Genomic DNA, 20,236 nt, shown 5'->3' on the forward strand with positions numbered 1-20,236 from the left:
TGACCTGAAACACCAAAGTCAAAATTTCTTTTTAGAATGTTTCATGCTTATTCAGCAAACATAGTCAGTAGAAGATTCAGATAAGTACAAGGAGGGGAAAAATTAAGTTTTTGCCAAACAGTATTTTCTAGCACAGTTTTAATGTTTATGTACGTGTTATATACACAGGCTTCTAATTCTGGTGACCATGTGGTCCATTTGCATTCAGAGAAGCAGTCTCGAAACCAACAATGATTGGGAAGGAGACCCCGTCTTGAATAGCCTTTCTCCCAGCACCCGGGAGAGACCAGCTTCCTAACCCAGGACAGCACTGGACGCCTCTCCGGAGCTCACAGTCTTCCCACTTTCATTATCAATATTCGTTAAATGCTGTTGCGGGGCATATGCTGCAACCCATAAAAGCAATTTCCATACTCGAGCTCTTTATTCACGTGTGACCCTGGGCAGGTCTCAGAAGTTCTCTACACATCAGTGCCCTCATCTTGGAAGGACAAATAATGCCCAACAAGATCACGTATGGATCATGCCTGGCACAGACTGAGGGTTCGACAAATGTCATTCCACTCTTTGTTTCCATCTCTCAAAAATTTTTTCATGCCAAAAATGTTTACTGCACAATACATTGATGAGAAAAATGTAGGTCAGCCCATACAAGAGTCCAGTAGTAACACCTAAATGTCCGTGATTGCACAAGGAGAACAATGACCATTTCTCTGCTCAAAGAAGGTCCTGATGTTGTCCTTTCTTTGAAGGAATTTATTTAAGTCCTGCCCCAATGTGGCAATTGCATGCTGTAAAAATCCAAGTATCTTCAATTAGAATTAAGGGTTGTCATAGGTTAAAAAGTGTCCAAAATTCATGTTCACCTGGAACCTCAGAATGTGAACTTCTTGAGACAGGGTCTTTACACAGGTTGTTTGTCAAGTTAAAATGAGGTCATGTTGGAATAGGGTGGGTCCTCGTCCATTGAATGGTGTCCTTATAAGAAGAGGGAAACATGCACACAGACACACAGAGAGAACACCCTGTGAAGACACAGAAGCACACAGGGAGGACACATGTGACAATAAATGCAGAGATTGGAGCTGCGCTGTCACAAGCCAAGGAATGCCAAAGATGGCCAGCCCCCACCAGAAGCTGGAGGAGGCAGGAAGGATCCGCCCTAGTGCCTGCAGAGAGCATGTGGCCCTGCTGACATCTTGATTTCGGACTTCCACCCTCCAGAACCTAAGTATCTGTGAGAGACTAAGTATCTGTGTTTTAAGTCTTTGTTATGGTGTCCCTAGACAGAGGTCTTCCATGCCGGGTTCCAGGCAGGCCTGCAGCTCTCTCACCCCACACCCCACTTTGCCACACTTGTCCTCCAGCGGGGCCACCGTCTCCCCACCTCCAGGCCTTGTTCGTATGTTTTCTCCATCTGGATGGAATTTCCCTTCCCACATTCTCTTCCGTCCACATCTCTAGCTATTCACTTTATTTAGAGGCTCTGCCCTAAACCCAGAAAAAGGGCTTAAGAGCAACTACTTCGAAATTTAAACCCTCATTTTTGGAGATGTGTATCTTTTATGGCGGGATGATTTATGTGGGTATTGAAAGCACTTTCTGATTCCATTTATCGTAAATAACCATGTTGCCTTAAAACACTTAACTAGCATAGAGGCAGCAGCATACACAATCCTTGGATTTATTTAGTCAAGCAGGAAGTAATAATGCTTTTTTTTTTAAAGAAGAAACATTTTCCAACTTGACTTACAAAAGTCTTTTGAGTATTAACCTCATTCTGACCTTTATCTTATCTTTTCTCTCCTATTGTCTCACGTTCCCAAATTCCTGTTGTTCATTTCCAATTATGTGTATATGTTTCTTTGTCTTTTTATTCTCATAACTTCTGGTCTGATTTCTTAGACATGTAAGTGCTTTATTCTACATGTTCATTGCCTCTCAAATGCTTGATGTCCTCCACATTCCTGGATGTGCTGTAATAGGTACTCTCTGCCAGACACGTTCTCCCCTTACTTAGCTGCCTAGAAAATTTCTAATTACTTTCAAGTCTCAATTCAAAGATGGCAGCTGACGCTTATGAAAATTTGCCAGCTCTTTCAGGAAGACTTTGGTGCTTATTTTTTTTCTGTTTCCATGTATTTCATCCTTCACCTTCCAGGCTAAATGTCTGACCCATATTTTATTGCATAAAAAATATTGTAGAATGATCAATTGAGCAATTGTACTATTTGTTGAATATAGTTCAGATGTGACCTATTTCTCACATAACCGAGGAGCATGAAGATTCTTTTTTCACTAATGGCAGCCATTGACCCTTCTCTTCCATCACTCCCAGTGTCCCCACCAAGACCAGACCAGAGAAATTCCATACAATTGCCATATCTATGTCAACACGCTACAGACAGGGTCTTATGCTCACTCAAGATCAGTTATGGTTGTGTGTTATTTGCTTTGTATACCCCTAAAATTGTAAGCCAAATTTCCAAAGGAAGCCTTTAAAATGAATCTATTACAATAGGAATTTATGACAACTTTCAGTCAACAGAGTCTAGATTTCTGGTTCAATAAATTGCCGTCATTGTTATTTGATAGCCATGAGTTTCCTGAGACCTTTAAGAGTTGGTTCTGATCCCGTCACATGTGTAAATGCCGAAATTGTAGAATGTGTGATACTTGTTAAACCAGCAATGTCTATGTGGTACTGAAATATATAATATCCAGGCTGCAAACTATAAACTGAGACCACTTACACGCCTCCCGTATTTAACATTCCCTTGTGTTCTCATAAAGAATTGGTTTTCAAATACTAGAGGAGAAGAACCCAATAAACTGGAAATATTTACACAACTTTGCAGTACATATGATTTTGGTTATTTTAACTACAGAAGTTTTTTCAGGAAAAATCCATGCAAAAGAGTGCTTGGTGGTTGAAATCTTTAGCATTTATAAATTTCTGCATTTATGATTTTAAGAAACAGCCTCAGTTTCACAATCCTTCATAGTATCATATGGGTGCTTATTAGAATCTATGTGTGTGATCACTCTCTAGGAAAAGGGAAGGAAAAAACTCCAAAATGGCTTATTTTTTAAATAATGGCAATTGATGGAATTTTTAGTTTGTGTCAAAATCCTGAAAATTCTGTGCATGAAACATCTCTAGAAGAGTATATAAAACAACCACATAGATAGTCATAGTTTTATCATGAATCATGTAGGAAAATTATGGAAAGGTTTCATTATTTGGTAGAAAGAGAACTGGGCTCCGCGTGAACAGTTGGAGACATGAGTTGATCCTGACGTGACGCGCTGCCATTTGAGATGGGACGAAGTGGTCTCCAAACCCGCCTCTCCTTCAGGGAGCTGTGGATTCTATCGGTTGGGGTGACTCCCGGCGTTCATTTTTAGTTTGTCAAGTTGAGTAGACATTTCTTCAGCTTTGGGTGTGGGTACCAACAATTCTCTCCTAACAAAGAACGGGGCAAAAAAGGGAGGGTCGGCCCACAAGTTGGCGGCCATGGTCACCTGCCACCACAACCACTCAGGCCCTTCCGGGAAGGGCTCACGTAGACACGTGATACAGAGCAGATCCAGGACCTGGTGACATTGTGTGGGACAGTGCCATGGGCACTCGCTGAGCAGGTATCAGTCTGATAAGCCAATTCCCATCTGAATGAAAGGAAGCCCTGTCGGTGTGTTGAAACTTGTTCTGGGTTTAACATGTCACCTGGTAACAGCAGATATTTCTCACTTTCTAGATAAAGACGTGGAAAAAAGAGACTCAAAAGCTCCGTGATGGGGGAGGTTCTTGGTCAGATTCCAGAGACTTTCTTATGAGACCTGTAATTGATGGTTTTGTTTCCTTTTCTTTTGGGAATAAAATGGAATTACAAAACTATATCCATTACGGAAGCTAGACCAAGATCTGAGAGTTCTTCTAAGACAATGACTCAGACGCAGTGTGACAAGGGAAGAAAATGTGTAATTTTGGAAAATTCTGGAGGGAAGTCGCCTTTGTCCAGAAAGTGGGTTTGCTTGTTGCCTCTACTTCAGCTGGACAGCAGGGCCCAGGTATGGCAGGGGGACCCTGGGAGCTGCGTCCACACAACCACCAGCTTCCAGAGCCCGATGGGACAGGCTGGCAACTGTCTCAAGCGTTGTCTTATGTGGCCTGGTTAAACCTGAAAATGTTCTACTCCAAAATTCTGGAGAAAAAAATTGTAAAACTTATTTTGTATATGTGAGAAAGGTGAATGCCGTGAGTCAAGATTAGAAAGTTTTTAGGACTTGAATGAACTGAGTCAACAACTCAGTTCAACAAACTGAGTTTAAAAGAAAGACAATGAGGTAAAAAATAAAAGAATGCCATGTTTTAAAAACGGAGATGAAAGGGTTGGGAAAGACTTATAGCAGCTAAAACACAATTACAACATTAAAATCTACCCTGAAGAGTGGAACGGGAGCCGTGGGACAGGAGTTGTCACGTGGACAGTAGACATGAAAAACTCAGCGCAAATTCAGAGCTAATGGAAAAGGAAGGTGCACTAGCTGGGAGGTGAGTTGATGGAAAAGAGACAGAAAAACCAGCTTATGAACCAACATATTGATATTCTTTTTTTTTTTTAAAGATTGGTGAAGGGAAACAAGACTTTATTGGGGAACAGTGTGTACTTCCAGGATTTTTTTCAAGTCAAGTTGTTGTCCTTTCCATCGTTGTTGTGGAGGGTGCCATTCAGCTTCAGGTCCAGTTGCCATTGTCAGTTGCAGGGGGCGGAGCCCACCATCCCTTGTGGGACTCCAGTTGTTGAACAGGCAACCTTGAGGTTGAGAGCCCACTGGCCCATGTGGAAATCAAACTGGCAGCCTTCGGTGTTAGGAGCACGGAGCTCTCACCGCCTAAGCCACTGGGCAGGCCCCAACGTATTGATATTCTTGATGAAGAGAACAAAATCGAAGGAAACTGAATATACAAGGAACAATTAGATTCGCGAACTTTCCACCATGCTCCTACACAGTGGAAAGTTCACTAACTTAATTGTCCCACCTTCGTACATTGAAAAACTCACAAGACAGGGCAATGAGAAAACAAAATGCAATTTGATGGTGCATTTTAATAGTCCCAAACTTTAGAAGAAAGAGATAAACTGGCTAATTGAACATTTGAATAAAACAACTAATAAGAATGATAATGTATACACTTTCATATGTATATTTTTTGTTCCCTCAAAGTGACTACCCCTATAGAAATATTTTAGCATTCGAGAAACATTAGTCGTGTTTAGCATCTGTTCCTTGAGAAAGAAAAGCTGAGTCAGTTTCCAGAAGTATTGGGTGTGCGCAGGGGCCACTGTGCTGCCTGTCTCCCTGGTGCTGAGTCTGTGTGACGTCACGTGGAGGGACTGCCTTGGGGAAGCTGCACCTGGGTTGCGGCTCCTGATCGGTGGGGCTGACACTCACCCAACGAGGGAGGTAAGATGGAAAGCAAGGATTGTGCTGGTCTGAAGGTGCAGGGTGAGCTGGTCAGATGTGGAGTTGGTACTTAGTGACCAGATGGCATTAAGGGCCAAGTGTCATGAAGCAAACCAATGAAAGCCTGAAGGAGAGTCAATTACGTTGGAGCAAATTCCAAAGAGATTGGACCAGCCGATCAAAGATGCGGCGCATGAGTAAATGGAGAACGTACATTCCACGCCAGATAAAGCATCTAGTAAACAAACAACACCCCCAAATACAGGTGAACACAAAACCTGCTATTTAATCCAGAGCCCGGCAAGCGCGGACAGTCATATATTCACCACTGGGACACCACAAGTCGGGTGCGTTGCATTCTAATGATGACGGTGTTTTTTCCTTGTCTTAGATTGTCCCCAACACCTACCCCATTACTATACTCCACATAATATAACTGCGGGGTATGTGTGCAAGCGTAATGCTTTTTTTTCATCCTCTAAATTGTCAACTGCGTGTTTTGATACACATTAGCTATAAATGAGGTAAGGAGAAAAACTTGCTCTCAGAAAATACACTCTTTTCATCAGTAGTGACATGCTTATTCAGATTTTTAATGTTCATGTGTCAGTAAGTTATTTTGATCTTAACATTTAACCATCAACAAACAGAAATAAACATTGGTGTGAGGACAGAGTCCCAGAGAGCAATTTCCAGGCTCTCGGCCTCACATGGAAAGATGCTGGCTTGGGTAGTAGATGGCCGTCAGCTGTGACTAGCTGGCCATCAGCGGTTACCGGTTAGCCATTAGCCACTGATATAACTGCCATGGCTAAGCTAGCAACAGCGGATTGCAGTTGGCGGGTGGGGTTGGTTGGCAGAGAAGTGGGCGGCAGGTTGTGGATTGTGTGGATCCTGTTTCCTGTGTCTCCACCAGCCGCCAGCGAGACTATAGTGGTAAGAATCCTCTATCCATGGCTCCGTGGGTGTTCCTTTTTGGCCTCACCATGTCCTGCGTTCTTGGGCGGGGAGCGGTACCAGAGACCCCGCATGACACCCCGCATGACAATCGGACATACATTCTTTGACTGGATTTGCTTTTAACATTTTCTATGTCTTCCTGTCAATTGTAGGGCAGTCTCTATCTTTCAAAAGGACTAAATTATTCTAACGAAACTGATACTAGGTCAATTCTTTTTCAAGTCTGTTAAAAAAATGTCTTTTAAAAACCTGTACTGGCCACAAACTCTTTAAAAAATCAAGGTCTTGAAAGACTAAGACCATGGAGGTGCTCCAGGTAAAGGAGGTAAAACGGACGAGACGCCCAGGTGCAGCCTGTGGTCCTGGCTCGGAGTCTGCCCCAGAATTTTGTTTGCTGGTTTGTTTCTTTATAAAGAACGTTAATGGAGCCCTTGGCAAAATTAGATGTTGGTAGTATATCAAGGTGAGTTCCTGATTTTAGTCACTGCAGTTAGAAAAGAGCACGTCGAATAACAACCTTTCATTCAACGTCATTTCATTATAATGTGGATGAGATCCTGTAGGAAACTGACTCTTGTTTATATCTATTAGCCTACAGTAAAATCGATGTCTTTGTATGTTGTTTCACTTAAGGTTGCAGAACCTGTTGATGACGTTAAGCGAGGACTTACTGTACTTGTTTTTAAGAAATGCGCACTGCAGCATTTATGGGTACTAGTGGTATTACATCTGTGGCCCTGTGTTTGTAACTGTGGTATGCGGAAGTCTAAAGGCTAGGACAATCCAGAAAACGAGCGAAAAGATGCAGACACATGACGTTAGGATGGAGGATTGCTATATAATCACGGGCAGAGAAGAGGTTGAGGAAATTACAAACATATATTCTGCATAATTCTATAATCAGAAATTAGGAAATGTGGTCAGAATATCAAGTTAGACACTCAAAATCAGAAATTGTACCCATTATTAAGTTTCAGTAGTGATTCAAAAGGAGCAAGTAATCAGGAGACGAAGGTGAACAAGGGGATGTGAGACCACCGGTGGGATCTCCAGGTTCTTGCTGTGGAGAATTATCACGTGAGGCTTCCCGACGGCATACATAGCTTCCCTCTCACAAAAGGGGCGTTTCAATCGTGAAATGTCTCTATTTTATCTTCTAATAATTACATATTGGACAGTGACATTTTCCAGTCCTATAAGTCTATAAGTCCTATGTTTGTTTATTACCTGCAACCTGCAAAGCCAGCCAGGTACAGCCTACACACAGCACTCTGTAGCTGAGGACGCTCCATAACCTTTCTGCTACTAAATAGAAGTCTGAGTAGCACGTTTCCAAGGAGATATGGCCAGGCCATTTCTTTTTTTCTTTGTTTCCTATGGGTCCTCCAAACAGAATAGTTTACAAAGTTCAGCTAATCCTTTTCTTCCTGAGACTAACATCTCCTGGTTTGTCTGGGATTACCTTGCTTTATGTCTGTTTTCTGGCATACAAATGTTAGCACCCTTTTAAATCTGAAAAGTGCTCCACTTTGGAAATAAATTACTTGGCCATTGTACCTATGATCAGTCATAGAAGAAAAAACTTTTTTAAAAAAGGCACCAGGCTTAGGTAGTTTTATGCAAATAATTTCAAAATCTTAAAGAAAATTATTGTGGATTTTATAGTCTTGCAAGGTTTAGTACATATGATGGAAAGCTTTCTAACTGGTAGTTTTATATAGCATGGGGAACCCTGGCACCATGACAGGACAAAATTCACTACAGATCAATCTGAGTTGATTAGCTCTTACAGCCTGACTGGAGATAGGGGGTGAATGATCAAAATAAAACTTCTGTCTCTGATTCTGTCATTTGCTTCATTTCTGTGTTGGCTTCATCCACGGGCACCTGCATGTCACTTACCTAATACATACTAGGAAGGGAAAACAGTGCTTCTGAAAACCATCCATTTCAGAGCTGTCTTCCACATTAATAATGCACTTCAGTTTGAACCTTCCTAAGTTTGCTGATTGTAGTGAGTGAACATGTGATGGGTGGTGAAGACATAGCTATTCTGAAATCCCGATCAGACATCGTTTCAAAAGCAGCAATTCTCATTAAAGCAAGAGAGACAGATGAATTACATGTAGTTTTAGGAAAGAACATTTTTCCCAAATAAAGGCTAATTTATGTAAGAACGTTAGCATGTCATTTTGTTTATACACCTATTATCTCAAACATCATCTTTTAGCGTGAAAAGTGCTGTAGGAGGCTGTCCGTTCTATGGATTGCGAGCCCTTTGGAGGAGGGGATCATGGAGCACCATTTTTATCACCCACAGCAGCCAATCCATGTTTGTATGAGTGACTTAACTCATTGTCTGTTCTCCAAACTCTCCTCTCTCTCCCTTTTTAAATATTAGTTTCAGGTGTACAAAACAATGTAATAGACATTTGTCATTTATGTCCCTCACACAGTGATAACTCCCCTCCCCCATCTACTACCCCTCTGACGTCTCACACAGCCGTTACATTTCCACTGTCTTTATTCCTAATGCAGAACTCCACTTCTTGTGTGTGTATATATATATATATATATATATATATATATATATATATATATTCTCCAGATATGTATATATATATATGTGTGTGTGTGTGTGTGTGTGTGTATATATATATATATATATATATATATATATATATATATATATAAACTTGTAGTTGACACTCATTATTGTTCAGCTTCAGGTGTACCGTGCAGTGATCAGGCATCTACACCATCCCTAAGGTGGTCTCCCTAATGGGACACGTGTCCATCGGATACCCTACAAAATCTTTACATTATTGATTACATTCCCCAAATTGATTTTCGTATCCCCATGGCAATATTATGGTTACCGATTGTGCTTTCTAATCCCCTCACCTTCTCCCTCATCCCCACCTCCCTCCCATCTAGCAACCCTCAGTTTTCCCTCTATGTCTCGGAGACTGTTTCTGATTAGTTTATTCATTTATTTTTTCTCTTTAGATTCCACATATAAGTGAGATCATATGGTATTTGTCTTTCTCTGTCTGACTTATTTCACTTAGCATAATGTTCTCTAGGTCCATCCATATTGTTGCAAATGGTAAGATTTCATTCTTCTTTATGGCTGCGTATTACTCCATTGTATAAATGTACCACAGTTTCTTAATCCAGTCATCTACCGATGGGCATTTCGGTTGTTTCCATGTCTTGGCTATTGTGTTTAGTGCTGCAATAAACATTGGGATGCATAAATTTTTTTGAATTAGAATTTTGGGTTTCTCCAGATAGATACCTAAGAGTGGAATTACTGGATCATAGGGTAGTTCCATTTTCAGTTTTTTGAGATACCTCCATACTGTTTTCCATAGTGGCTGCACCAATCTGCAATCCCACCAACAGTGCACAAGGGTTCCCTTTTCTCCACATCTTCGTCAACACTTGTTTGTTGATTTACTGATAATAGCCATTTTCACTGGGGTGAGGTGGTATCTCATTGTGGTTTTTATTTTCATTTCTCTAATGATTAGTGAGGTTGAGCATTTTTTCATATATCTGTTTGCCATCTGTATGTCCTCTTTGGAGAAATGTCTCTTCATGTCCTCTGCCCATTTTTCAATTGGGTTGTTTGTTTTTTGGAGTTGAGTTGAGTGAGTTTTTTTATAAATTTTGGATATTAACCCCTTATTGGATATATCATTGGTCAATATGTTCTCCAATTTGGTAGTGTCCCTTTTTGTTTTATTGATGGTTTTGCTGTGAAAAAAACTTTTATTTGATGTTATCCCACATGTTTATTTTTCCTCTTACTTCCCTTGCCCAAAGGGATATAGCAGTAAAAATCTTACTGCGGGTAATGTCTGTAAAGTTTCTTACTATATTTTCTTCTAGGAGTTTTGTGGTTTCAGGTCTTACATTTAAGTCTTTAATCCATTTTGAATTTATTCTTGTATATGATGTAAAGAGTTGGTGCAGCTTCATTTTTTTGCACGTGTCTGTCCAGGTTCTCCAGCGCCACTTATTGAATAGATTGTCATTACCCCACTGTAAATTCTTGCTTCCATTGTCGTAGATTAAATTACCATATAGGCATGGATTTATTTCTGGGCTCTCTGTTCTATTCCATTGATCTATGTATCTGTTTTTATGCCAGTACCATGCTCTTCTGATTACTGTAGCCTTGTAGTATAATTTGATGTCAGGTATCGTTATACCTCCCACTTTGTTCTTATTTCCCGCAGCTATCTGGGTCTTTTATGGTTCCATATAAATTTTAGGATTATATGTTCTATTTCTGTGAAAAATATACTTGGTATCTTGATAGGAATTGCATTGAATCTGTAGATTGCCTTAGGCAGTATGGACATTTTTAATGGTATTAATTCTTCCTATCCATGAGCATGGTATGTGTTTCCATCTATTTGTATCATCTTTAATTTCTCTCTTCAGTGTCTTATAATTTTCTGAGTATAGATCTTTTACTTCTTTGGTTAAATTTATTCCTAGGTATTTTATAGTCTTTGAAGCAATTGTAATGGGATTGTTTTTTTAATTTCTCCTTCTGATATTTTATCATTGGTATATACAAATGTAACTGATTTCTGAATATTAATTTTGTATCCTGCTACTTTACTAAATTCATCTATCATCTCTAATAGTTTCTTGGTGGAGTCTTTAGGGTTCTCTCTATATAGTATCATGTCATCTGCATATAATGACAATTTTACTTCCTCCTTACCAATTTGGATGCCTTTTATTTCTTTTTCTTGTCTGATTGCTGTGGCTAGAACTTCCAGCACTATGTTGAATAGAAGTGGAGAAAGTGGGCAACCTTGCCTTGTTCCTGATCTTAAGGGGAATGGTTTTAGCTTTTCCCCATTGAGTATGATGTTAGCTGTGGGTCTATCATATATGGCCTTTATTATGTTGAGATGTGGTCCCTCTATTCCCACTTTCTTAAGAGTTTTTATCATAACTGGCTGCTGGATTTTGTCAAACGCTTTTTCTGCATCTATTGATATGATCATATGATTTTTACTTTTCCATTTTGTTAATGTGGTGTATCACATTAATTGATTTGCAGATGTGGAACCAACCTTGCATACCAGCAATGAATCCCACTTGATCATGGTGTATGATTTTTGAATGTATTGCTGAAGTCTGTTTGCTAACATTTTGTTGAGGATTTTTGCATCTATGTTCATTAGAGATATCAGCCTGTAGTTTTCTTTTTTCATAGTGTCTTTGTGTGATTTTGGGGTCAGGGTGATAGTGGTCTCGTAAAAAGTGTTTGGGAGCCTTCCCTCCTTCTGGAGTTTTTGGAAGAGCTTGAGGAGGATAAGTGATAATTCTTTTTTGAATGTTTTGTAAAATTCACCTGTAAAGCCATCTGGTCCAGGGCTTTTGTTTGTTGGGAGCTTGTTGATTATTGATTCAATTTCCCTGGTGGTAATCAGTCTATTCAGGTTTTCCGTTTCTTCTTGGGTTAGCTTTAGAAGGTTGTATGCTTCTAGAAAATTGTCCATTTCTTCCAGATTGTCTCATTTGTTGGCCTATAGTTGCTTATAGTAATTTCTTACAAATGTTTGTATTTCTGTGGTGTCTGTCTTCACTTCTCCTCTTTCATTTTTGATTTTATTAATTTGGGTCTTCTCTCTCTTTTTTTTTGATGGGTCTGGCTAAAGGTTTATCAATTTTGTTTATCTTCTCTAAAAAACAACTCTTGGATTCATTGATTCTTTGTATTGTTTTCTGGTCTCTATTTCACTTATTTCCACTCTGATCTTTATTATCTCCTTCCTTGTACTCCCTTTGGACTTATTTTGCTGTTCTATTTCCAGATCCCTAAAGTGTGAAGATAAACTGTTGATTAGTCATTTTTCTTGTTTCTTTAGGTAGGCCTGCAGTGCTATGAATTTACCTCTTAAGACTGCTTTCACTGCATGCCATAGATTTTGGGTCATCGTGTTTTCATTTTCGTTTGTCTTGAGATACCCTTTGATTTCTTCCTTGAAATGGTTGACCCATTCATTATTTAGTAACATGTTATTCAGTCTCCATGAATTGGTGTGTCTTCCAGTTTTTTTCCTGTACTTCATTTCTAATTTCATAGCACTGTGGTCAGAGAAGACAATTGGTATGATTTCAATTTTCTTAAATGTATCAAGGCTTGTTTTGTGGCCTAACATGTAGTCTATCTTGGAAAATGTTCCATGTGCGCTTGAGAAGAATGTGTATTCTGCAGCTTTGGGGTGAAATGCTCTAAAAATATGGATTAAATCCTACTGGTCCAATGTGTTTAAGGCCATTGTTTCCATATTGATTTTCTGTCTGGAGGATCTGTCCTTGTTGTCAGTGGTGTGTTGAAGTCCCCTACTGTGATAGTGTTACTGTTGATCTCTTTCTTTATGTCAGTCAATATCTGTTTTATATATTTAGGTGCTCCTATGTTGGGTGCTTAGATGTTTACTAGGGTTATGTCCTCTTGTTGGATCCATCCCTTTATTATTATGTAGTGCCCATCTTTGTCTTTTAATATATTCTTCAATTTTAAAGTCTATTTTATCAGATATAAATATTGCAACTCCAGCTTTTTTCTCATTCCATTTGCATGAAATATCTTACTCCAACCCTTCACTTTCAGCCTGTGTGTGTCTTTTGATCTGAGGTGAGTTTCTTGTATACAGCATATACATGGGTCTTGATTTCTTATCCACTCAGCCACCCTATGTCTTTTGATTGGAGCATTTAATCCTTTTACATTTAGAGTGATTATTGATAGGTACATAGTTATTGTCATTTTTTAAATTTGTAGTTAGATTGTTTTCATCTTTCTTCTGCTTACAGAAGCTCTTTTAATGTTTCCTGAAATGCTGGCTTGGTGGTAATAAATTCCTTTAGCTTATTCTTTTCTGGGAAGCTCTTTATCTCTCCTTCAATTTTAAATGATAGCCTTGCTGGATAAAGCAATCTACGTTGTAGGCCTTTGTGTTCCATCACTTTGAGTATCTCCTGCCACTCCCTTCTGGCTTGTAAAGTTTCCGTAGAAAAGTCATTTGATAGTTTTAGGAGTTGCCTTGTATGTAACCTGCTGTCTTTCTCTTGCTGCTTTTAGGATTCTCTCTTTGTCTTTAAGCTTTGCCATTTTAACTATAATGTGTCTTGGTGTGGACCTGTTTGGGTTTATCCTAGTTGGAACTCTCTGCGCTTCCTGGGCTTGTATGTCAGTTTCCTTCACCAGGTTAGGGAAATTTTCGGACATTATTACTTCAAAATTGTTCTCAATCCCTTGCTTCCTCTCTTCACCTTCTGGTATTCCTATGATGCGTATGTTGTTGCACTTGATGTTATCCCAGAGGTCTCTTAAACCATTTTCATTGCTTTTTATTCTTTTTTTTTTTTTTGCTGTTCCGTTTTGGTGATCTCTACTAACTTGTCTTCTAAGTCACTGATTCGATCCTTTGCCTCATGTAACCTGCTGGTCATTCCTTCAAGTGAGTTCTTTATTTCAGTTATTGTATTCTTTAGTTCTAACTGGTTGTTTATTATGATTTCTCTATCCTTCTTTACTTCATCACTAAGCTCCTTAAACATTCTTATCATCAGTGTTCTGAACTCTGTCTCCGATAGGTTGGTTACCTCTATTTCATTTGGTTCCAATTCTGTAGTTTCTTCTGTTCTTTTATTTGGGACATGTTTCTTTTTCCCCCCATTCTGGCTGATTCTCTGGGTTTGCTTCAGTGTATTAAGTAGATATCCTAGGGTTCTTTGTTTTTGCTGGGTGATCTTAAGTAGTATGTGTCCTTTATATTTTTATACTTTATATTTATATACTTCCTTATTCTCCTGTGCATGTGCTCCAAAGGTGACCCTTGTGTTGTGTATATTGTTAAAGTTGATCTTTAATTGCTTTTGGCTTATCAGTAGGTGGCATTGACTCCTAGGCTGACTAGTTGTGAGACTTGGCTCTGCCCACAGTGGATGTTCTGCTGTGTGAAGGTTGACCACTCAAGTGAGGCTTGGCCTCTATGGGCTCTTTGACTGTAGAGAATTCCCTCTGGGTGTTTCACTTGTAGGTCAAACCCAGTAATACTCTGGTTTGGTCTGGAGTTGGCCTCTGGGTGTGTTGAATCTTGTGCCCCTTGAGCTGGGCCCTTTAAATAATCCTGATACGAATCTCTTAGCTGTTCTGTGTGATGAGCAGAGAATCCTTTGATGGGTTATAGATATTCAATTTGTAGTAAGTTCCGTAGGAGAACTCAAAAAAGACCACCTCGCTGCCACCATTCCTAAGATGTCACTAGTTCTGGAGTCTGGGAAGTCCAAGGTGAAGGTGCCATCAGATTCAGAGTCTGGTGAGGACCCTCCTCTGACTTCTCTCTTCTAAGCTTTGGTATTTACGTTTATCTTCTACTTAGTTCTTACTTCATAAAGACCAAGCATACTGCGAGGGTCTGGTTGGGTTCTGCCTAAACACAGAAACAGTGTCTCAGAAAGAATGTTTATTTCCTAAGTGAGGGAGGTCTGCTAACATAACTTCCTTAGGCGGACAAGACTATCGGTATCATCCTTCCTTCCAGGTGAATGTTTGTCAGTTTAAAAAATATCCTAACTCAATATTTCTCCATGTTTTTGACCGTGAACCAGCAGTAGGCTGTGTGGGGGCCAGGCCTACTGTGGCCACACTGCCTGGATGTGTGTGGCCACAGATGCATGAGGCCACATTCTGCTACACTGTCTGTGTGTCCCACGAACCTCAGAAGCACCTTGTGACCCAGCAGGAACCCTAGCTGATTGGTGGCAGCCTTAATTCTCCAGTAGCTCCAGGAAACCATGCCTGGCTTCCTTCACTGACTCTGTGACGTCGTGGTTTGCTTTATCTCTGCTTTCCCTGCTACCTATCAACTCGATCTCTGTCCATTGTCTCATGATTTCCACAGACTGCTTTCTCCCTGGGCTCTGTCTCTGCCTCTGCCCACTGCCTTCCTATGTCAGCTGTGGCAGGCTGACGGATCACCTGGAGTAAAGCATGGGTTAGCAGCTTTCAGATTCTTTTAGTAACACTGTTAATTGCTTATGATTAAAGATGGAACACTGTCTCTGCAACCTGACACCAGGAGAGCTGTTATAACTAAGGAAGACTGAGACTCCATCCTACCTCATGAATGTGCGTCAACAGGCAGACCCCAGTGCAGATACACACCTGGATTTAGCGGTCCTGGTGGAATCCTTGCTACGTGTCCTCAGGTACAGGTGGTGAGGCCAGTGCTACGTGCATCAGGGCTAGTCTCCTTGGATCAGGGGTACACACTGTTGTCATCAGTCCTTGTCAAGTGAAGAATTCCAGATCTAGGGCACTGCTCCATACGTGTTAGGTGACCAGGTTTACCAGACTTTTCACCTTGTCCACACAAGGGCAGTGGAACCTGTAAACATTTCCTACTCAGCTGCATTTTCTGAAGACCATTTATTTCACCAAGGAAAATTTGCTAAAGAAATTTCAATGACAGGTTTATGTAAAAATGCTTCAAAATCTTGCTATAGCCACCTCTGAAGTATAGATTTCTGATTAGCTAACTACTAATTAAGTGCCCTGTCAGGAAATACGTTGCCAAATAAAGTTCCCCAAACGCACCTGGGAACATAACCGCACAGTGGCAGCAGGTGCTCCACGCCTGCCTACAGCAATGCTGCACTCTGCTCACCCGGCGGAGCTCAGCCTGTCTCGGAGATGTTGCCAGAACACGTCCTCTTCAGCTCAGCTGTGCGGCCCAGTGTTTCCTCCCAGAACTTATGAAACCAGAGGCGATACCCCAAAACATGACACTGCTCTACACTCCAGGGCCCAGAAAGACGTCTCAGAACCATAGTGCATGTATGTCTACCAATTGAGTCAGTCCAGGCTCTCCAGAGAAACAGCCAGTAAGATTTATCCTTCCTATCTATCTATCTATCTACCCATTTATATCTATCAAACATCTAACATCTATTATCTATCTATCTACCTATCATCTCTTATTATTATTGTTATTATTTATCATCTAGCTATTTGTCTATCATCTATCTGTCTACCTACCTATCTATATCTATCATCTATCTATCTATCTATCTATCTATCTATCTATCTATCTATCTATCTATCTATCATCTATCTCTATCTATCTATCATCTGTCATCTATCTATCTTAAGGAATGTCTCACAATTGTAGGAATTGGTAAGTACAAAATCTATGAGACAAGCTGGCAGATTGGAAACTCAGGCAAGACTGCTATGGGATGATCTTGAGGCAGAATGCCTTCTTTCCCAGGAAACCCGTTTTTGCTCTTTCCTAGGAAACCCGTTTTTTGCTCTTTCCCAGGAAACCCGTTTTTGCTCAATGGATTGGATGAGGCCCACCCACATTATCCAGAATTATCTCCTTTGTAATGTCAACTGGCTGCAGATGTTAACCACATCTTCAAAATACCTTCATGGCAACACCCGGATTAGTGTTTGATGGAATAACAGGATAGTAAATCCTAGCCAAACTGACACAGAACTAACCATCGCTGAATAAACCACATTTATGTTATTGATGATCTTGATTATGGTTACAGTATTTACCAACAGGCATGAAAATATCTCAGAGCTCTTATCAGTCCTGGCTACACATCAGACACATGTCAAATTACTGGGCAGGGACCTGTGATGAGCGAAAGCACATCCCTGGTTGCCTGGCTTCTGGTGATGGCCGCCACGTGGCACTTTGACACTGGGTGATGGGAATGTTGATTGGTGGCTGCTCCGTTCGTGTTTGCGCCAAAACCCATCCAAGCCGGATTAGAGCCATCCTCACATAGTCACTGTAACCCAGTGGACAGATCGTGAGATGCTGGGAAAAGTGGAAGTGTGGAGGGAAATGCAGTCTGTCCATTTTCCCGTGCCCATCTCTGATTTAATGATATTTAAAAATGCTAATTATGTTTAATAGTACAATCATAGGCAAGGGCAGAGTACCTCCTTCACTTTCAGACATTCCCAGGAGCCTGTGGTTTGGAGGTGGATGTGCCAACTCAGAGGCGACTTCCAGCCATCTAATAACCCAAGAGCATTTGTGTCCGATGGCACTGACAGTGCAGATGGAAGTCTGTTCTTTTTACTGCATTGAAATCTTTAGATACTTGAAGAAAATATTTTTTCATGGATGAAGGACTTTTATTTTAAGAATAAAGGGGAGGTGAGGAAGAAGATTATGGCTACACTTTTCACCTCCCTAAGGACTAGAAAGTCATTCAGGACACCCCAGGGGGTCCAGAGGTTTGCATTCCTCAAATTCCATCCCCTCCTCTCTGCTTCTGCCCGGAGCTTCCAGCGGCTTGAAGAGAATTATTACACCTCCTTTTCCTATGTCAATCGAACATCACTGGTTACATTAGCCTTCCCGGTAAGCAATGACTGTTATCCCCACCCTCACCCCGGATGCTGGCTGCTCACCCCTGGGCGTGTACAAGTCCACCAAGGTCCCTTGAACAGTGTGAGGCAGACCCTACCACAGTCCTGGGAGGGACAGCCACGTCAGGACCGACTCCTCCACCCTCTTTTAATGCAGCTGAAGAGTACACTCGCTGGGGTTTTTGGTCAGGGAATCACGCCACAGCTTCCTTTGAAATTTTAGAGTTTTTAAATCCCCAAATTCCTTAATTATAAACTGCTGTTTAGTAGTGGTATTCTGGTGCAGAATTCAAATGGTACAGTTGATATAATGTTTATTGTTTCATTGTTTTGGATTGAGACCAATATTTCAGACTGCTGAGGTATTTATTTATTTTTAAATTAATTAATTAATTAATTAATTAATTAATTAATTTATTAGTTTCAGGTGCACAAGACAAGGTAATACTTAGACGTTCATCATTTATATCCCTCACACTGTGAACCCCCCTCCCCCCATCCACTATCCCTCCGACCTCACACTGAACCATCACATTATATATATAAAATTATAGTTGGCATTCATTAATGTTTAGCTTCTGGTGTACAATGCCATGATCAGGTATCCACAGTATCCCTGAGGTGGTCTCCCAAATAGGACGCATGTCCATCGGATACCCAACAAAATCTTTACAACATTATTGAATACCTTCCCCAAATTAATTTTCAAAAAAACCCTGAGGCCATCTTGTGGTTACCAGCTGCTTCCAAATCCCTTCACCTTTCCCCTTATCCCCTACCCCCCCCCCCCACCCATCTAACCACTCTCGGTTTTTTCTCTGTGTCCCCAAAACTGTTTCTGATTAGTTCATTCACATAGTCTTTTCTTTAGATTCCATATATAAGTGAGATCATATGATACTTGTCTTTCTCTTTCTGACTTATTTCACTTAACATAATGTTCTCTAGATCCATCCATGTTGCTGCAAATGATAAGATTTCTTTCTTCTTTATGGCTGCGTAATACTCCATTGTATAAATGTACCACAGCTTCTTAATCCAGTCATCTACCAATGGGCATTTCGGTTGTTTCCATATCTTGGCTATTGTGTAAAGTGCTGCAATAAACATAGGAGTGCATACAGATTTTTGAATTGGAGTTTTGGATTTCTCCGGGTAGATGCCTAGGAGTGGAATTACTGGATCATAGGGTAGTTCCATTTTCAGATTCCTGAGATACCTCCATACTGTTTTCCATAGTGGCTGCACTAATCTGCAATCCCACCAACAGTGCACTAGCGTTCCCTTTTCTCCACATCCACGCCAGCATTTGTTGTTTGTTGATTTATTGATGATAGCCATTTTGACTGGAGTGAGGTGGTATCTCATTGTGGTTTTTATTTGCATTTCTCTGATGGTTAGTGAGGTTGAGCATTTCTTCATATGTCTTCTTGCCTTCTGTATGTCCTTTTTAGAAAAATGTCTCCTCAAGTCCTCTGCCCATTTTTTAATTGGGTTGTTTGTTTTTTTGGAGTTGAGTTGAGTAAGTTTTTTATAGATTTGTGATATTAATCCCTTATCAGATATATCATTGGCAAATATCTTTTCCCATACAGTAGGATCCCTTTTTGTTTTATTGATGGTTTCCTTTGCTGTGAAAAAACTTTTTAGTTTGATGTAATCCCACATGTTTATTTTTTCTCTTACTTCCCTCGCGCGAGGGGATATATCAGTGAAAATCTTACTCCGGGTAATATCCATGAAGTTTCTTCCTATATTTTCTTCTAGATATTTTATGGTTTCAGATCTTACATTTAAGTCTTTAAGCCATTTTGAATTTGTTTTTGTATATGGTGTAAGGAGGTGGTCCAGCTTCATTTTCTTGCATGTGTCTGTCCAGGTTTCCCAACACCACTTATTGAACAGACTGTCTTTACCCCATCGTACATTCTTGCTTCCATTGTCGTAGATTAGATGGGCATATAGGCATGGATTTACGTCTGGACTCTCTATTCTGTTCCATTGATCTATGTGTCTATTTTTATGCCAGTACCATGCTGTTTTGATTACTGTAGCCTTGTAGTATAGTTTGAAATCAGGTATCGTTATACCTCCCACTTTGTTCTTATTTCTCAAGATTGCTGAGGCTATCCGGGGTCTTTTATGGTCCCATATAAATTTTAGGATTATATGTTCTATTTCTGTGAAAAACGTCGTTGGTAGTTTGATAGGAATTGCATTGAATATGTATATTGCCTTAGGCAGTATGGACATTTTAACTATATTAATTCTTCCTATCCATGAACATGGAATGTGTTTCCATCTATTTATGTCTTCTTTCATTTCTTTCTTCAGTGTTGTATAATTTTCTGAGTACAGATCTTTTACATC

The sequence above is a fragment of the Rhinolophus hipposideros genome (assembly GCF_964194185.1).
Source record: "Rhinolophus hipposideros genome assembly, chromosome: 3".
Classification (NCBI taxonomy): domain Eukaryota; kingdom Metazoa; phylum Chordata; class Mammalia; order Chiroptera; family Rhinolophidae; genus Rhinolophus; species Rhinolophus hipposideros.